The sequence below is a fragment of the Vulpes vulpes genome, chromosome 2 (assembly GCF_048418805.1).
Source record: "Vulpes vulpes isolate BD-2025 chromosome 2, VulVul3, whole genome shotgun sequence".
Taxonomy (NCBI): Eukaryota; Metazoa; Chordata; class Mammalia; order Carnivora; family Canidae; genus Vulpes; species Vulpes vulpes.
In genome coordinates this window covers 34,429,294-34,450,715 of record NC_132781.1, presented here as the reverse complement: position 1 = coordinate 34,450,715, position 21,422 = coordinate 34,429,294, and the positions used below count along the sequence as shown (strand labels likewise).

The following is a 21,422-nucleotide window of genomic DNA, read 5'->3' as shown; positions in this document are numbered from 1 at the left end:
TCAGTCTCATCTTGTTCCACTCTCTTTGTAGTTTTCTGTCTTCAACCATATAGGTTTTTGTTTCATTTCCTCAAACTGCATTCCATCCTGCCCCAGAGTTTTGCTTACATTGTTTCTTCTTCCTGAAATGCCCCCTTTCTACCTCCCAGCCCTACCCACAAATCTTATCATGGTTTATAATTATTTATGAGTGTGATTATTGGATTCAAATCCGTTTTGGTTGTGAGCTTCTCACTGCCAAAGCTGTGCCATTGTATCCATGGTACCTGGTACAAAGTAGGTATGTAATGAATATTTGTTGAATAATGTTAATTAATTAATTAATTAATGATGAGAGAGTTTCATCTGATTATGTAGAGCTTAAAAAGAGTAGCAAAGGTTTGCAATGACTGTAGGGGATGAAAGGAAAAGCTGATGGGAAACAAGTAGAAATTTTATCCGATAGGCTGAGAACACAGTTGAAAATTTGTAAAAGCCTCAATCCATTAGATTGTGTCAGCAAAGGGGGCTAGATGGATAGTTATAGTGATAGACAGTTTAAGTTTTCCAGGGTAGAACTGTTTTTGTGGTGACAAAATACAAGGTATGACCATTGGAGGACACTACAGTGGATTGGAAGTGAAGATGCTGAGTTTGGAAGGTCAAGGAACTAACTGGGCCTTTAAATGGATGCTTTACAGAGTCAACAAAATCCCCTTCTCCACAGGATGAAGTTATAAGACAGGCATTTAATAAATACAAAGGTGTAACCAGGTTGGTAGATGACAAGAAAGAAGGTGACTAGTTGAATAGCATAAGCTTCAGTGGGGCAGATGTTTTTCATACTAGAATAGACGAGAAATTATTTAGAAGGGTCTTGGGGAGGGATCCCTGAGTGGCACCTGCCTTTGGCCCAGGGCGCGATCCTGGAGACCTGGGATTGAATCCCATGTCGGGCTCCCGTGCAAGGAGCCTGCTTCTCCCTCTGCCTATGTCTCTGCCCCTCTCTCTCTCTCTCTGTGTGACTATCATAAATAAATAAAAATTAAAAAATAAATAAATAAAAAAAATTTATAAAAGGGTCTTGGGGAGCTAGAATACTGCTGCTATTGCCTCTCTGTATGTGGGGTATGCGGGAATAAATAGCTTCTACTTGAAAGGACTGCAGGGGAAGTGGTAACCTCAGGGGAAAGCCAGGTTTCAGTTCAGGCTAGAAGGTGGAGAGAGATTAGCTAGGTCTCTGGTTGCATGTAACAGAAATGATCTCTATCTGTGGTCAGTAGGGAGAGTGAATGATTGGGCAGATGAACATAATGATAGCCCAAAATCCACCATTATGGGTCAGGAGAGGTGCTATGAAAGTCTTTGTGAGCTGGGAAGATACTCCCAAAGGTGTCTGTTATGGATAGTTCTATGAATAAGTACAGGAAGTAGGGGGATTTGTTCACCAACAGACAGGGGTTCCATAGGACACAAATAGAAATGTCTGGTGGGATAAAGAGAAGCAGAAGCACAGAGAAATATGAGGATTAGAGTGGCTTGTGGGTTCCAAATGGTGGTGCTAAGAAGGTGGTATCTAAAACGATAACTAGGGATCCCTGGGTGGCGCAGCGGTTTGGCGCCAGGCACAATCCTGGAGACCCGGGATCGAATCCCATGTCGGGCTCCCGGTGCATGGAGCCTGCTTCTCCCTCTGCCTATGTCTCTGCCTCTCTCTCTCTCTGTGTGACTATCATAAATAAATAAAAAATTAAAAAAAATAAAATAAAACAATAACTACAGGGTAACCTAGGTGGTGCAGTTGATTAAGCATCTGAAACTTTGTTTCAGCTCAGGTCATGATTTCAGGGTCATGAGATCGAGCCCTGCATTGGGATCAGTGCTCAGTGCATAGTCTGCTTAAGACTCTCTCTTCTTTTTCCCCTCCCCACTCTCTAAAATAAGTGAAATCTTTTAAAACACTTTTTAAAAAATTAAATAAAAAATAAAATGAGAGCTACAGGAGGTCCTATAAGCACATGGTGACAGTTGTCCCATTTGTCCACTGCCTGAACTCCTGTTCCATTCCAGATACCTGTCTGCTCCTTGATTCATCAGTACCCATTGAATTTGAATTTCTGATCTCCCCCATTTCATCCCTTTCCTTTGCCCCTGGATATCTCTTAGATCCTTCACCAAACCCTCTGCTACCTCCCTAAGAAGTTACATCCTGGACTATTTATTAAACTAATGGCCAGTGTGTGGGTCTAATGCTGACCTAGCCTCCCCTTGAACCCTGTCAAGCCCCATCTTCCAACTTACCACATTATATTGTAATTATTTTTTTTATATTTTTTAAAATTTTTATTTATTTATGATAGTCCAGAGAGAGAGAGAGAGAGAGAGAGGCAGAGACACAGGCAGAGGGAGAAGCAGGCTCCATGCACCGGGAGCCTGACGTGGGATTCGATCCTGGGTCTCCAGGATTGCGCCCTGGGCCAAAGGCAGGCGCCAAACCGCTGCGCCACCCAGGGATCCCTATATTGTAATTATTTTTATATGTCCTCTCCTCTTCTAGTGAATGTCTTCAAGACAGAGGCCATTTTTCGTTTTTGTTTATATTCCTCCCCTATAATGCTAAACATGTTGCCTGTGACATAAATAGGGGTTAATTTGTTAGATGAATGACTGAATGAGTAACTGAGTGAGTGAATGGACTTTGATCTTTATTGCCTTGTTCTCAGACCCTATAAATGTTGGGCTCCAGGAGGTGGCCTCCCTGACAAGACTTTTCCATTTATGCCCACCCTGTTCTATAATTATCAATTTCCTAGCCTTTATTCCATGCTTGCCAGACATAAGCCATCACTGGCTTAGACAAACCCAGCTCATGAGATACACTGGACCAATTCTTTCTGGTCTTCTTCTCAACATCCCTCAGAATATGGGCCTGACACATACTGAGTGTTTTCTCCATTTCCTACCTCTACAACATAGCTTAAGTCTCCATCCCCGAATTCTTGAATCAGGGCCAGATCACCTGGTCCATATTCCCCAGACTCATTCTTTTCCCAATCTTTACATCTCTACCATTCCAGCAGAGGAAAAGCTCAGGGTAAGTGTATAGAATGACTGAGAATTTACATAGCATAGTAATCAGTGAATTCAGTAAAGTGATTACTTCTGGAATTAGAGGTAGGTGAGATGAGACCAGGGACAGTCTATGGGGGCTTCAACAGTATAAGTTGTAACTTATTTCTGAGGATGTATACATAAGCATTCATTATTCTTTATACCTTTTTGTAATTCTGAAATGTCTCCATTAAAAAATCTCAGAATTAGAGGTCCTCAACTTTTATCTTAGTGGAAGGCCTGCAGATGGATCTGGGGATAGAGACAGCACTGGTGATGGACTCTTGAAACTAGGCGGAACTCAAGCAAAATGTTCAGCAGAAAGAGGGCAGCAACAGACAAAATAATTAAGAGAAGTGAAGATGTTTAAGGGACCTATGAGACAATGTCAGGCAGAGTAACATTCACATTATAGAGGTCCCAGAAGAAAAAGAGAAAGAGAATGGGGCAGAAAAGTTATTTGGAGAAATAACAGTTGAAAACTTCCCTAGCCTGGGGAAAAAAACGGATATCCAAGTCCAGAAACACAAAGAGTTTCAAATCAGATTAACCCAAAGAGATCCACAAGACACATTATAGTCGAAATGTCAAAAGAATCTTTAAAAAAGCAAGAGAAAAACAACTCATTATGTACAAGGGAAACCCCATAAAAATATCAGCTGATTTTTCAGCAAAAACTTTGCAGGAAGTGGCATGACATATTTAAAGTGCTTAAAGGAAAAAAAAATACCTTCCAAACAAGAATACTCTACTTGGCAAGGTTATCATTCAGAATTGAAAGAGAGATAAAGAATTTTCCAGACAAGCAAAAGCTAAGGAAATTCATTATCACTAAGCCAATCTTACAAAAAATGTTAAAGGGCCTTCTTTAAGTTGAAAATAAAATGTACTAATAACAAAGAAATATATGAAAATAAAATCTCACTGATAAAGATGAATATATAGTAACCATAGTAGTTTAACCAGTTAGAAAGCTAGCATGAAGGTTAGAGGACAAGAGTATTACAATTAAGTATAATTACAATAATTAGTTAAGGAATACACAAAATAAAAAGATATACAATATGATAAAAACAAAATGTGGGAGGGGCAAAATGTACAGTTTTTTAAATGCATTCAAATTTAAATTGTTATTAACTTAAAATAGACTGTTATGTGAATAGGTAATTGTATGTGAACCTCATGGTGACCACAAAGCAAAAACCTATAGCAAATACATGCAAGGAATCTAAACATAACACTAAAAAAAAGGCATCAAACCACAAGGGAAGAGAGAAAGAGAAGAAGAAAGGAACAGAAAGGAACTACAAAAACAGCCAGAAAACAATTACCAAATGGCAATAAATACATACCAATCAATAATTATGTTAAGTAAAAATGCACTAACTTCTCCAATCAAAAGACAGAGTGGCTGAATGGGGAAAAAAAAGCAAGAGTTATCTCTATGTTGTCTAAAAGAAACTTACTTCAGATCTAAAGACACACAGACTGCAAGTAAAGGGATGGAAAAAGATGTCCCATGCAAATGGAAACTAAAGAAAGCTGGTGTAGCTAAACTTTTTTCAGATAAGATAGGCTTTAAAACAAAGACTGTAATAAAATACAAAGAGAGGTATTACATAATAATAAAGAGGCCAATCCCATAAGAGGATATAACATTTGCAAATATTTATGCATCCAACATAGGATATCTAAATATATAAAGCAAATATTAACAGACCTGAAGAGAGAAACACACAAGAATACAGTAAGGGACTTTACTATGATTTTATAATAATAGTAAGAGACTTTAATACCCCAATACATCAGTGGATAGATCACCCAGAAAAAAAAAATCTATAAAAAACATTGGCCTGGGTGGCTCAGTGGTTGAGCATCTGCCTTTGGCCTAAGGTGTGATCCCAGGGTCCAGGGATCGAGTCCCACAGCGGGCTCCCTGCAAGGAGCCTGCTTCTCCCTCTGCCTATGTCTCTGCCTCTCTCTCTCTCTCTGTGTCTCTCATGAATAAATAAATACAATCTTTAAAAAATTAGTTTTAAATGACATATTAGACTAGATGGACTTAATTGATATATACAGAATAATCCATCCAAAACCAGAATACATTCTTTTCGAGTGCACATGGAACATTCTCCAGGACAAATCACATATTAGGCCACAAAACAAGTCTCAAAATTTAACACAAAATCATTTCAAGTATCTTCTCCAAACAATGATATGAAACTAGAAATCAACTACAGAAATCAACTACAATTTTTCCTACAAAATAGGAAAAATCACAAATATGTGGAGATTAAAAACATGCTACTGAACAACCAATGGGTCAACGAAGAAATTAAAGGGGAAATTTAAAAAAACTTGAGACAAGGGTACCGGGATGGTTTAGTCGGTTAAAAGTCTGCCATTGGCTCAGGTCATGATTCCAAGGTGCTGGGATCGAACTCCACATCAGGCTGCCTGCTCTGAGGGAAGCCTGCTTTTTCCTCTCCCTCTGCCTGATGCTCCCCCTGCTTGTGCTCTCTCTCTGTCAATAAATAAATAAATAAATAAATAAATAAATAAATAAATAAATGAATAAATAAATAAATAAATATTTTAAAAAATAACTTGAGCCAAATTAAAATGGAAATACAACAACCCAAAATATATGGGATGCAGCTAAAACAGTTCTAAGGGGGAAGTTCACAGCAATACAGGCTTACTGGCAAAATCAAGAAAAATCTCAAATAAACAATCTAACATTATACCTTTATACCTAAAGGAACTAGAAGAACAAAAGAAACCCAAAGTTAGTAGAAAGAAAGAAATAATAAAGATCAGTAATGCCTAGCTGGCTCACTCTGAAGAGCATACATACGACTCTTGATCTGTGGGTTCAAGCCCCACATTGGGTGTAGAGATTACTTAAAAAATAAAATCTTAAAAAAAAGAAATAATAAATAACAGAGTGGAAATAAATGAAACAGATACACACACACACACACACACACACACACACAGAAAAGATTAATGAAATTAAGAGTTGGCTCTTTGGAAATATGACCCAAATTGACAAATCTTTAGTTAAACTCGTCCAAAAAAAGGGTGGGGGGAGCTAAGTCTCAAATAAAATCAGAAATGAAAGGAGGTGAAGTCCAGTGAGAATGGTGAAAATTAACAAGACAGGAAACAACAAATGTTGTAAAGGATGTGGAGAAAGGGGAACCCTCTTGCACTGTTGGTGGGAATGTGAACTGGTATACCCACTCTGGAAAACTGTATGGAGGTTCCTCAAAGAGTTAAAAATAGAGCTACCCTACAACCCAGCAATTGCACTACTGGGGGGGGGGGATTTACCCCAAAGATACAGGTGCAGTGAAACGGCAGGACACCTGCACCCCAATGTTTATAGCAGCAATGTCCACAAAAGCCAAACTGTGGAAGGAGCCTCAGTGTCCATCAAAAGATGAATGGATAAAGAAGATGTGGTCTATATATACAATGGAATATTACTCAGCCATTAGAAACGACAAATATCCACCATTTGCTTCAACGTGGATGGAACTAGAGGGTATCATGCTGAGTAAAGTAAGTCAATCAGAGAAGGACAAACATTATATGGATTCACTCATACAGGAAATATAAAAAATAGTGAAAGGGATTATAGGGGAAAGGAGAGAAAATGAGTGGGAAAAATCAGACAGGGTGACAGAACATGAGAGACTCCTAACTCTGGGAAATGAACAAGGAGTAGTGGAGAGGGAGGTGGACCGGGGGATGGGGTGATTGGGTGACAGGCACCAAGAGGGGCACTTGACAGGTACGAGCACTGGGTGTTATACTATATGTTGGCAAATTGAACTCCAATAAAAAAAATACAAAAATAAATAAACGACCTTTGAAATGATACTTTTTTAAAAAAGAAAAAACTATATTTCATTTTGTGTACTAGTTTTTAAAAAATCTTATTTAAGTTGAATTTTACTTAGTCTGACTCACCCTCCCCCAATCCCAGTATTACTTTGAATTGATCTTTAATAACTTTTCACTTGAAAATTTCCTTTCTCTCAGCACTAAACAAGATAAGAGAAATTGATAGTCACAATTGAAATAATCTTTCTCTAATATGTATATGAGTGTCAATTGTCACCTATTTGATTTACATAAAATGGATTATATTACCATTTGGACTAATACTGTGTAACTTGGCTGCAGTCAATGAAAGTAAATGTTATACCTAAAATCAAGAAAGAAAGAAAAAAAAAAGAAAGAAAGAAAGAAAGAAAGAAAGAAAGAAAGAAAGGAAGGAAGGAAGAAAGAGAAGTTGCAGGATCCTTGCTTGGGTGGCTTGGCAGTTTAGCACCTGCCTTTGGCCCAGGGTGTGATCCTGGAGTCCCGGGATCAAGTCCCACATCAGGCTCCCTGCATGGAGCCTGTTTCTCCCTCTGCCTGTGTCTCTGCCTCTCTCTCTCTCTCTCTCTCTCTGTCTGTCTCTCATGAATAAATACATAAAATCTTAAAAAAAAAAAAAGAGGTGAAATTGCAGTTGATACCATGGAAATACAAAGGATCGTAAGAGATTATTATGAACAATTATAGGCCAACAAATTAAACTACCTAAAAGAAATGGATAAATTCCTAGAAACATAATCTTCCAAGACTCATGAAGAAAGAAGACTCAAGAATTATGAAGGAGGGGGCACCTAACTGGCTCAGTCAGTAGAGCATGCAACTCTTGATCTCATGGTCATGAGTTTGAGCCCCACATTGTGTATAGAGATTACTTTTTTAAAAATTAAATAAAGAAAGAAAAGAAAAAAGAATCATGAAGAAATAGAAAATCTAAATAGAAAAATTACTTGTAAGGAAATTTAATCATTAATTAAAATCACCCAACAAGCAAAAATCTAGGACTAGATGGCTTCACTGGTGAATTCTACCAAATAGGGTAGATTTAATACCCATCCTTCTCAAACTTCCAAAAAAAATTGAAGAGGACAAAAATGCTTCCAGACTCATTTTATGATGCTGTCATTACCCTGATACCAAAACCAGACAAAGATACCACAAAAAGAAATGTACAGGCCAATATCACTAATAAATATAGATGCAAAAAATCCTCAACAAAATATTAGCAAACTAAATTCAACAATTCATTAAAAAGAATCATACACCATGATCAAGTAGGATTTATTATAGGCATCAAGAGTTGTTCAACATCTGCAAATCAATCAGTGTGATAGATCACATTAACAAAATGAAGGGTAGAATCACATGATCATCTCAATAGATGCAGAAAAAACATTTGACAAAGTTCTACATCCATTTATGATAAAAACTTTTCAACAAAGTGGGTATAGAGGGAATAAACCTCAACATGATAAGGGCCATATGACAAATGCATAGCTATCATCATATTCAACAGTGAAAAGCTGAAAACTTTTTGTTTAAGACCAGGAACAAGATAAGGATGCTCATTCTCACCACTTTTATTCAACATAGTATTGGAAGTCCCAGCCACAACAATCAGACAAGGTAAAGAAAAACATCTAAATTGAAACAGAAGCAAAACTGTTATTATTACAGATGCCAATATATATGTATATGGAAAACTAAAGATTTCACAAAAAAACTCTTAGAATAAGAATGAAATTTAAGTTTCAGGATGCAAAATAAACATACATAAATCTGTTATGTTTCTATACACAACAAATTCTCAGAAAGAAAAATTAAGAAAACAATTTCATATACAATTACTTAAAAAAAAAACTATGAATAAATTTAACCAAAGAGGTTAAAAACCTGTACTCTGAAAACTAGAAGAAATTGATGAAATAAATTGAAGACAATGCAAATAAATGGAAAGATATGCCATGCTCGTGGATTGAAATACCTTTTTTCTTAATTTTTAAAACAATGATGAAGCAATTTTATTTTAAAATGTTAATTTTATAACAGAATTACATCTTTGCAACCATTTAAACATAAACTGAAAATTTTTATTGATTGAGAAATAAAGGTATACATAATTTTTGAGGGAGTGTATAAGCAAAATCTTTAGAGAACTCTATACTTTAGCATGAATGAGGCTGTACTTGTCCTAGTGCATGTGGAGATCTGTAGGCCCTTCAATGGTAGTAGCAACCTTTCATTCACTGATGGATGCATCCCTGAGGCCAACATAGGCCTTGACATGTAGTAGTATGTCAATAAATATTGGCTGAACAAATTAAGTATAGTTTTTCAGGAGATATTTTTTAATTCAATTAATTAACATATAATGTATTATTAGTTTGAGAAGTAGAGGTTCAGTGATTCATCAGTCTTATGTAATACCCAGTGCTCATTATATCATGTGCCCTCCTAATGTCTATCACCCAGTTACTCCAACTCCCCACCCCCTGGATTGAAATACTTAATGTTATTAAAATGTCCATAACACCCAAAGCAATCTACAGATTTGATGCAATCTCTATCAGAATACCAATGGCATTTTGCACAGAACTAGAATAAATAATTCTAAATTTGTATGGAACCAGGGAAGACCCCAAATAGCCAAAGAAATCTTGGGAAGGAAGAACAAAGCTGGAGGTATCATGTTCCCTGATTTCAAAACATTATTACAAATTTATAGTAATAAAAACAGTATGGTATTGGTATAAATACAGGTTCAAAGATCAATGGAATAGAGACCCCAGAAATAAGCACACAAATATATGGTCAAATAATTTATGACAAAAGAGCCAAGAATATACAACAGGGAAAGGATAATTTCTTCATTAAATAGTGTTGGGAACACTGGACAGCTGCAAGCAAAAGAATGAAACTATAGTGCTACCTTACGTCATACACAAAAATTAACTTAAAATGGATTAAAGACTTAAATGTAAGAATTAAAACCATAAAACTCATAGAAGAAAACATAGGCAGTAAGCTACCTGACATTAGTCTTGGCATTAAATTTTTGGATCTGTCTCCAAAGCAAAAACAATACAAGCAAAAATAAGGGACTACATCAAACTAAAAAGCTTTTGCAAACAGAGGAGACCATCACCAAAATGAAAACAAAAATAAAATTCCAACCTATGGAATGAGAGAAAATATTTGCAAATCACATATTCAATAAGGGGTTAATATGCAAAATATATTAACAACTCATATAAAAGCAAACAAAACAATTAAAAAATGGGCAAAGGATCCAAATAGACGTTTTATTTTATTTTATTTTATTTTTTTATTTATGATAGTCACAGAGAGAGAGAGAGAGGCAGAGACACAGGCGGAGGGAGAAGCAGGCTCCATGCACCGGGAGCCTGATGTGGGATTCGATCCCGGGTCTCCAGGATCGCGCCCTGGGCCAAAGGCAGGCGCCAAACCGCTGCGCCACCCAGGGATCCCTAGACATTTTTTTTAAAAGAAGACATGTAGCTGACCAATAGACACATGAACAGACATTCAACATCACTAATTATCAGGGCAATGAAAACCAAAACCACAATGAGATATCACCTCACACCTGTTAGAATGGCTAGTATCAAAAAGACAAGAAAAAGCAAGTGTTATTGAGGATGTAGAGAAAGAGAAACTTCATACACTGTTAATGGGAATGAAAATTGGTGCAGCCATTGTGGAAAACAGTTTGGATGTTCCTCAAAAAATTAAAAATATAACTACATATGATCCAAGTATTACACTTCTGGATACTTATCTGAAGAAAACAAAAACACTAATTTGAACAAGTATTTGCACTTCTATGTTCATTGCAGCATTAGTCACAGAAGTCAAGAAGGAAAAAACCATTGTTCATCAATGGACAAATGGATAAGGGAGATGTAAATATATGCAATAGGATACTATTCAACCATAAAAAAGAAGGAAATCTTGCCATTTGTGACAAAATGAATGGATCTTATGGATATTATGCTAAGGGAAATAAATCAGAGAAAGACAAATACCATATGATTTCACTTATGTGTGGAATTTAAAAAAACAAATGAACAGACAAAGTCAAAGTCACAGATACAGAGAACAGATTTGTGGTAATCAGACAGAAGGGGTTAGAGGATGGGTGAAATGGGTGAAGTGGGTGACAGATGGTAACTAGATTTATTGTGGTGATCACTTTGTAGTATATACAAATATATTATTATGTTGTACATCTGAAACTAATACAATATTATATTACCAATTTTACCTCAATTCAAAATATGTTCAGCAGAGGAAAAAAGGGCAATGGAAGGCTTCTGGGTTCAGAGACAGTATCTTTAATCATAAGGCTGTAAGCTCAGTTTGACTGACTATGAAAGCCTATGAATCTATTGTGTTTACTGGTGAAAATCTCAAAATAGGCAATTCCTAGCTTATTAGTTTATATGTTGGTCTGTTGTCTGGAACTGGGAACAAGTTTTGCTATAGAAATAATATTACAAATGTATCTCTGCCTCAAGATCAGTCCACAAAAGCTTATGGAACCCTAATATACATAAAATATTGTACTAATAATATTGAAGATCCTAACCACTCTTTATAAAAGTGTTTCTGTGGGAAAGTGCAATTAGAGTTTTAATGTCGGTAACACATATTCCTCAGCCCTATAAGTTCTCTGGACTCTTGACCTATTCCCACAGTGCTGATTCTTATCAGAATGGTTCCATATGTGGTAGAGGGTAGATTAGTTGCTTTCTGTTGCTACAGGATTCAAGCTGGAGTTCCAAGTAATTTAACTTCATAGAGATGATCCCAGCCCCACCATGTGGTCTAAGTTTAGCCTCCTGAGCACAATAGGGAGCCTCTTATCCCTATATGCCTTGTACACCCTACCACAAGCTGATGCTTAGACTCTGTCATATTAGGGACCTCATTTGCAGATTTCTGGGACTTCAGGGAAGATGAACAGGAGTCCTCATCTCATGAGGGAAATGCTTGAGGAGACTTTGGGACTAGTACAATTCCTGAAACATTGGGAAAGGAGATAAGCATGGGACAACCTTTGAAAAAAGGATAGTATGATCAAGAATTCACCCTGAAGTTGGTTAAATTAATATGAAAAATGTTCTAAGGTTAAGACACTAGTTACTTTGGTAGGAGGAGATATTCCTGAGTGCGATACAGAGGAGCACATCCAAATGCTCTCACTTGGAGAACTAAAAAAATTGAAATGGTGTTTGGGGGACCTAAAGACAGAGCTATCATTTCTCCACAGGCAAAATGTCTTGCCTGTTGGCTATAAAATTCATAATTGTAGGAAGCCTTCTCACTACTTCCAGAGTCCTAGCCATACTGGTGGAGGACAATGAATATTTGGTGGTCCTGGTGATCAGGAGAAGTGGTGAGGATTCCAAATTTGACCCGAAAGAGCTGCAGAAGCCAGTGAAAAAGAATGTAAGTCCCTGTGATCAGCACTAGAACAGCTTTGGACAGTGAGACTTAGAGTCCTAGTACCACACAAGGCTTATTTTGGTAAGAGCAGTCTGATGGGAAAACTGCCTTATCTATCTCTTGAGGAAATTATAAATCAAACTGCCTTGTTCTCCTTGAGTCAGGGAATTAAGTAAACAGACTCTCCTGCCAGTGAATCTTGAATGATGTGACCTAGACACTGAAAATCCAGTTGACTCCCAGAAGCTATGCCCTCAGACTATCAAGGACTCTAATCACCTAAACCTCTAGAAATGTCCTGGTTATTGTCCTTCTCTAAGCACATACCCCGTCTTTCCCTTTAATTCCATCAGCTTCATGTTATCCTCCTAAAACTTTTCTTTTCTACTCAAGTTTTTCAGAGTCTGTTCCTATTATGAACAATTGAGGAATTCTAACTAACCCTATTGGCAGAATGTTGACAGATCAAGGCAAATCTACCACTACAACTTGTAAAGCAAGTAACAAATCCACTGATGGCATAGTTATAGCATGTTATCCCCCACATTAGAAAAATGATGATTCATATCATTGAGATGTATCATTGAGATGGAATGGGCTCAACTTTCACCTGAGAAGGCAAAAGTGAGTGGGTATAAGGAAGAAAATAACGTTTTTACTTAAACATTACCCCAGGAGCAGATCACCAATTCTTAGCTCTACACTGTTCTATTAACGTGATGGTATAATATATATGATGGCTATGTAGTAACCATGGTTTTATCTCATTTATTTACAGAAATATATTGTTATTGATGGAAAGATTTTTAGGAAAACAGGCAAACTGCAACACTATGCCCTTATTATTTAAAAGGACTGAATTAAGCTTCGATGTTAGATTAAAAATAACAACTGAGACAAATGGGTCTGGAAGTGTGTCTGCTTAATTAAACCAAACAGTTGGCCAAGTAAAGTGAAGTATGTTTCAACTCAACCAGTTGGCATTTTCGATTTGCTCCATGATTAGCAGGTTGTGTGGCTGGGCTTGTCTGAAAAAGAGCAGATTTTATCCATTCATATCTGGTCCTAAAAGATACCATCCACCCCACCAAATGGTCTGTGGACTTCAGCCCATGGTGTAGCCTGATTTCCTTAGGCATAGGAAAGGATGTTTTACATTCCAGTGGAGTGCAGATTTGTGGGTTCAGACTGAAGCAATGATGGACTCAAGGGGTTCAGGCAGCTTTCTCTGGTCTAGCTGGTTTCTCTCCCACTTGACATAAGGCCACTGTAGTGTAGATAGAAACTGGGGACATTCAAGACACATGCTGTCCCTGGATTTCTGGCTCTGATTAGAGGTCCATGACCCAACCATGGCCTGGAAAATCCATGCCTTCTCCTCACTGTCATGTATCTGCCATCATTATAGCCAATGCCTCTTTGCCTCCATCCCAACTCCCAACCAAACCCTGTTTTATCCATGATCTCTGTTTACAGAATTCTGGTTGAGCAAAAGGCCTTCAGGGACATGCTTTTACAAACAGAAATAGAGGAGCCTCCCTGCTATGTGAATGGGGCAATACAATAGGTCTGGTTCCATGTGACGATCCTTTATGTATATTCCTTTCAGAGTTAGGCTGAGAAATCTTCAGAACTGATCCTCTCCCTTTGTGACAGTTTTATCAGTCTCTCTACCTCCTTCATCTTAGTCCCATTGTCCTTTGTAATAAAGAATAGAGAATTCTTGATTTGTAGAACTACCACAACTTCTACAGGTCTTCCATCTGCTCCTACTGATCTCTGAATTCTAGCACAGGTCTTTACAAAATAAAAACATCAAGGAGCCAACAACTTCTCCCAGATCTGGAAGGAAATGATAGAAAGACTACCTTATTATTGAGTAAGTCTAAATACATGGCATTGCCATCTTGCTTATGTAGTGTCTCAGTCATTTAATGAACAGCACTTTTTTTTTTTTTTTATGAACAGCACTTTGTATGATTTCCTGGAGGTCATACTCTATCTGTACAACCTCCTGAGATACTTCCCCAATCTAACATGAGCCCACAAACCAGGTTCCTTGACCACTAGCAGTCGCATCACTCCAGGCCAATTCCACAAATTGTGTTAGAGATCCCCATGGTTGTTCTATCCAGCTAGGTTCACCAAAGGCATTCAAGTTATTTCTGGGATTCTCATAGGCCTCTTCCTTTACTGAACCCAAATTAACCTCCTGAAAAGGAAGAAAAAGTTTCCCCTCAGATCCAGAGTTAAAGCATTCTAGCAGTTGAAGACTTGATTATCTCCTTCCCAACGTTTTTTTTTTTTTATTTTTTTATTTATGATAGTCACAGAGAGAGAGAGAGGGGCAGAGACATAGGCAGAGGGAGAAGCAGGCTCCATGCACGGGGAGCCCGACGTGGGATTCGATCCCGGGTCTCCAGGATCGCGCCCTGGGCCAAAGGCAGGCGCCAAACCGCTGCGCCACCCAGGGATCCCTCCTTCCCAACTTCGACATACCTAGACCCAAACAGTTCTATACCATTGAAACCAATGCCTTTAACAGTGCAATGGGGACCATACTGCCCCAAGATAAGAGAGCCATGGTGCTGGCAACAATCAGTCCCTGTGGAAGAAGCTGGCTTGGTTGATATAAACTATCTTATTTAATAATGGGAATCATTTATCATCATGGCTACCTTAGAGGTTTGAAGACATCAAACTAGATACAGGTAACCAGTGTCCTGTGACAATGTACTTAGGCCACTAAAGCCTGGAAAAGCTGAGCTAGACTCAAGATAGCCCCTTTCTTTGAGTGTTTTTTTTAAGTTTTACTTATTTAAGTAATCTCTACATCAAACATGAGGCTTGAACTCACAATCCCCAGACTGAGAGTCAAGTGCTTTTCCAACTGAGCTAACCAGATGTACCAGATTTTAATATCTATCACAAATGAGGTAGTGAAATGGCCAGGTGGGTTCCCTATTTCAAAGTACCAGGGAGTAGAGGAAACATCTTTTGGAAATTTTTCTGTGGCTACAACTAACAAAGGCAATCCAATATCTGATGTTTGTGGTGCTTAGCACAGGCACCTAGCACCAGGAGTAAGTCACGGAGATTCTGAACACTATGAAACCCTTTCATGAGGACCAGTGGCTATATTTCACAAGTAGGGAACCTTGTCACAAGCACATTGCCTTATTATTAAGGTACATTGATTCTCACCTCATATCACACATCAAAAGGAAATCCTGCTAATTTAAAGCATTAAATATAAGATAATATCTTAAAATACTAGAAGAAAATGTGACTATTCACCTTGTCTATTAGATAAGGCAAAACCCTCTAATCATCAAATCAAGAGATGAAAGACCCAAATAAATTAAAAGTCAATTCAACCACATAAAAAATTTTCTCTATAGCAAGATATCATAATAAAAATAATACCAACAATAAATATGACAAAAGGTTAATATATTTCAAAATCCTTATGTTGCATCTAAATAAGCTCATAAGAAAAACAGTGATTCAAATTTTAGAAAAAAAATCAGTATAAAAAGAACAGATGATTCACAACAGATGAAATATAAATAGCTAAAAAGTACAGAAAAATCTATAGTTTTATTAGTATTATTTATCAAAGACATTAACATTAAGTAAGATAACATTCAATCCTGGTGAAATTGTAGAGAGAAATGTAGATTTAACCAAATTTTATGTAAAACAATTTGATCTTATTTATCAAGAGTCTTAAAATGCTCAGGCTCTTTGAACAAATAATTTTATTTTTAGGAATAGCTTCTAAGAAAATAATCAGAAATGTGAACACAGTTTTATGCAAAAAGATATTTATCATAGTATAATTTATAATTGAAAACAACCTAAATATCCAATTATATAGGTGAAAATGTTGATCTATAACAAATCCATATGAAATTCAGGGCTCCTGCCTGCAGTCATTAAAAATAATTTTGTTACACAGAGATCCTCATGAAATGATGGTAGGTGTTAAAAAACAGAATACCAAATTGAATACACTCATAAATGATATATTGAAATAACATTAAAAGACCAATTAAAGGGGGTGCCTGGATGGCTCAGTTGGTTAAGTGTCTGCCTTTGGCTCAGGTCATGATCTCCAGCCCCACATCAGGCTTCCTGATCAGCAGGGAGTCTGCTCTCACACTCTCCCTCTCTCTGTCTTCCTCTGCCCCTCCTCACTGCTTGTTCTTTCTGTCTCTCTCAGATAAATAAATAAAATCTCTAAAATAAAAAATAAAAAACAATTAAAATTGTGAAAGTATAAATAATTTTATTTTTTATACTTTTCTATATTTTGCATTTTTTGAAGCCCAATAAATGTTTTTTTTTAATTGCCTGTGGATTTTTTATAGTGCTTTCTTTTTTTCCCTACAACTTTATACCATAATGTTTTATTTTTTCCTTTTTCTTAAAACACTTTTTAATTTTTTTTAAAAATTTTATTTATTTATTAATGAGAGACAGAGAGAGAGAGAGGCAGAGACACAGGCAGAGGGAGAAGCAGGCTCCATGCAGGGAGCCCCACGCGGGACTCAATCCTGGATCTCCAGGATCACACCCTGGCACTAAATCGCTGCGCCACCAGGGCTGCCCTTAAAACACTTTTTAAAAAAAGACTATTTATTTATTTGAAAGAGAGAAAGAGGGCACCTGGGTGACTCAGTGGTGGAGCATCTGCCTTTGGTTCAGATCATGATCCTGAGGTCCTGGGATTAAGTCCCACATCAGGCTCCCTGTGGGGAGCCTGCTTCTCCCTCTCCCTATGTCTCTGCAGCTCTGTGTGTCTCTCATGAATAAATTTTAAAAAAATCTTAAAAAAAATGAAAGAGAGAGAGAGTGCATGTGATCAAGGGGAGGGGTAAAGGAAGAGGGAGAGAAAGAACCTCAAGCAGACTCCATCCTGAGCATGGAGCCCAACATGTGGCTTGATTCCACAACCCTGAGATCATGACCCAAGCCAAAATCAAGAGTCAGACACTGAACCAACTGAGCCCAGGGGCCCCTCTTTTTCTTTTCTTTTCTGTAATTTTTCCTGTGGATTCAACAATTCTTTTCTTTTCTTTTCTTTTTTTTAAATTTTTTAAGAAGGCTCTATGCCCAACATGGGGCTTGAACTCATGACTGAGATCAGGAGTTGCATGCTTTACCATCTGAGCCAGCCATGTCTCCCATAATGAGTTTTCTGGTGGTGCTCAAAGAATTGTACTTTAGATAATAACTGACAAATACATTTTATATATTAGATAATTTCATATTAAGTAAGTCCGTACTTTGATATATATTATCTTGGAGCATGACTGAATTCATTGGTAGAGTTTACTTTAAGACTGAAGTAATTTTACAATGTAGTCTGAACTGGCTTGAAACTTTCAGCAGACCCCTCCCATATGACAGGCTAGATGCTTTGTCAAAGGTTCCTGTCCTCTGCTTTGTCTTGGGTCATATCTCAGCTCTATCTTTATCTTGCTTTTGGTCTTGCCTGACTTCTATACAGATTCTTCAACTCAAAGCTACATTCTTAAACTTTTCTCTTGTCTGGATGTTTTAACAGTTCCCTGCTTCTCCATTCTGTTCTCTTTGAGACATGGTCCTTTAAAACTTCAACTCAGACCAAGCCCATGTAGAGATTTCCTCAGGCTCTAGGTTTTCTTGGACTTTCACTTGTCCCAGGTTTCCAGGGCTCCTACCTGGCATAGCACTTCCAATAAGCCAATAAGGCACTTGTATTCTTTTATTGGCCTTCTTTCCTTTGCCTCTTTCAGCTTGTTCTCCAAGAGACTCCATGGTCAGTTAAGTTGCCTGGGCCAGCTCCCCATCTTGATATTTGGCACCCTCCAGTGGCCATGGATGGGTGTGCTTTGGCCAGCAGTGAATTTTGGAACTAAGTCCTCTGGAGCATCCCCAGGCTGGTTAGTGCCCACCAGTGACAGTTAAAAGGAGCTGCTACCAGAATCAGCTATCAGATCTGGGCAAGCTTTACCCCTGCCTGGTTCCTTGCAATTCACCTCCTGCAACTTGCTGATAGATAAACTCAACAAAGGCCCTCCCTTCCTTTTTCCTATAAATGTATCTGTATCAAGATACTAAAATCTACATTCTCAAAGGAAAAACCTTTTCTGGTTTTGCACTTGGCAGGGAAGTAATAATAAGTACTAACTTAAATGAGTGTCAAATGCTGAGCTAATGCTTCAACCCATTATCACATTCAATCTTCACAATGCTGGGAGATAGTCACCTATCTTTAATCTCCATTTTATAGAGGAAGAAATAGAGGCTTAGATTGGTTACATAAAAGTCAAGGGTAAACCTAAAGGTCAAGATCTCCTTGCTAGTTGATGGCACGTTTGAATTCAAAACCAGCCTGTGGCCCATACTTCCTAATCACTAGGCCATACAGTCTCTGTAGAAATTGGGATGCTCAGAGGCCATGTTTTCTATAATGCAAACAAAGATAGTCTGTAGCAAAAAGAAAGAATAAAAAACTAGATAGAAGCTGAGAAAACTAGAAGTAGGGTTGTAACGGCTTGAGACAGAGGTTCCACTTGTTCCCAAGGCTCAGGAGCATCCATGTCCTTCTCCAAACTTGGTTGTTTCATCAGATACTTAAGTTCTCCCAATAAATTCCTCCTGGTTCAGTTTGATGTGCTTTCTGCCTCTGGCAATGCAGGAGTCCTATTAAAACAGGAAACCAATAGGGTACTTTTGAAGATGGTCTAGGTATTAACACTTGGAGCAGCATTAGTGTTAAATTATCTGATTCATACCAGGTTATTTTGATTGCAAAGATTGAGTCAATATACTAAAGCCAGGTTACTCACTACTCAGAGACAAGTCAAAAGAAGTGTTATAGAAAAAAACATATATGCACTAAAACCTGAGTAAATTGAACCCCAAGGCCTCAGGAAAAGTTGATACTACAACAATGGCACTGAGGAATAGCCACTCCCTCACCTCTCAGGGCTTTTTGGCTTCTCAGTGAATCAGAACCACTCTCTCTCTGGACCAGCCTTCTCAAATGACCCGTCTTTCAATTGCAAAAGTAATACTCTAGCCCTTGTTTTTTTTTTTTTTTTTATTTATGATAGTCATACAGAGAGAGAGAGAGGGGCAGAGACACAGGCAGAGGGAGAAGCAGGCTCCATGCACCGGGAGCCTGATGTGGGATTCGATCCCGGGTCTCCAGGATCGCGCCCTGGGCCAAAGGCAGGCGCCAAACCGCTGCGCCACCCAGGGATCCCTCTAGCCCTTGTTTGTATCTCTTATTGCAGGTTTCCAAGAGAGAAGATATGACTTCTGCTTTTCTTTCTAGACCAAAGTACAGGAGGTGAAGTCATGGGGTATATTTTTGGCCACATGTCCAATCAGCTGTGGTCATGGTCATGTGGCCTACTGTGCACTCAGTATGATCAATGGGTAGGGATTTTACTAGAAGGGGATGTGAGCAGGCCAGTAATAATTGGCATCTCTAATCAAGCCTACTTAAATGTAATTTGAACTCCTGCCAGTAAAAAAAAAAAAAAAAAAAAAAAAAATTAAACATACTACAAAGATCCATTCCCTAAAGACCCTCTCTAATTATCTCAAGTTGGCAAGAGAGTTCACCTTCTGGTGTTTGTAGGCTTGCGTGCTACCCTCTAGCTCAAAGTTCCCAGTCCCACCTGCACCTGCCCTAAACACTCCGCATTGAGCTAAACTGCTCCACTCACTTGGGAGTCTATTAATTTTTTTCTCCCCTTAACCACACTAAAGACTTTGCTTAGTAAAGCATTTTGAAGATTTAGAAAGTGACTGTTCAGTCTGCTTAGGATTTATATCCCAAACAGATGTGCCAAGAAGTCATAGGAATCAAACTGCTGTTCTGTGAGTAGAATAATATATTAACTTGCCTTGTAGCAGTTTCGATTACACAGCTGTACAAATTGCAATGGAGTCTTCATAACTAAAGTTGCTTTTAGCAAAAGCACATCACTTCTTCAGGATGGAAGTTTTAACATAGCAGGCATCTTGAAGGGCATGCATCCTCACAAAATACTTCTCATTATTTGAAAGAAAATCATCTAAGAAAATGAGGTACAGTAGTACTTAACTTACCTTGAAGAATACTCTGCTCTTCATCATAATAGCTGAACTGGTATTATTTTGTGATGAAAATAAGGAGATCCTAAATAATGGCATCATCATCTTACACTTTTAGTCTTTCTGAGACTGGTTTCTTAACTGGTTTCTTAACTGTTAAATCACGATATCAGTACCCATATTATAAGGTTGTAGTAAGGAGCCAATGAAAGCTTTATAAATAGCTCAACTGCCAACCATAGTAAACATTCAATAAATGTTAGTTACCATAATTATTATATTTTGTTTCTCATCTTACCAAATTAAAATGTGTTTTTTAGTACAGTTTCTCATTTTATCCTTTCAACCTATGGGTAGGTATGGTACTAAGTATATTCCCATTTTATAGTAAAATTAACAGAAACAGGTTAAATAGTTTAGGATAAATAATTTTTTCCAAGGTAACATAGACAATAAATTCACATCTTTGACATGTTTTTTTTTTCTTCACACCAGTTGGGTAATGTGCCAAGGTCATAACAAGGTTTGAGGGAGGCACATGTCCCTGACGGCATGAACACCAATCATCAAGCTCATGAACTACAAAAGGATTCCACATCTGTGACTTCTAATCGGATGTTCCTTTCACACAGAACTTAATTTCTGTGACTGGGACTTCAGTGAAAGGAGAAGATTAATATTATACCAAAGGAAGAATCTTCCACAACTTTCATCCAAGAATTGTTACTTGGCTAGAAATGTGTAAACTCCTTCTGGCAGCCTGGAAAACTAGATAACCTGAGGGCCCATTAACTATGAGATAATTAAATCCTGATTTGAATCAAAACTAATATGCACTTTAAAGTTTTGCTGGAATTGCACTACTGGGTATTTACCCC

At 37.7% G+C, this 21,422-nt stretch overlaps 1 non-coding gene across 1 annotated transcript; it reads right to left on the bottom strand.

The window, feature by feature from the left end:
* Positions 1 to 21,033: 21,033 nt before the first annotated feature.
* On the bottom strand, positions 21,034 to 21,135 carry LOC112918204 (small nucleolar RNA U13). Its single transcript, XR_003234636.1, has one exon. It is a non-coding gene; the product is annotated as a small nucleolar RNA U13 (small nucleolar RNA).
* Positions 21,136 to 21,422: the final 287 nt, after the last annotated feature.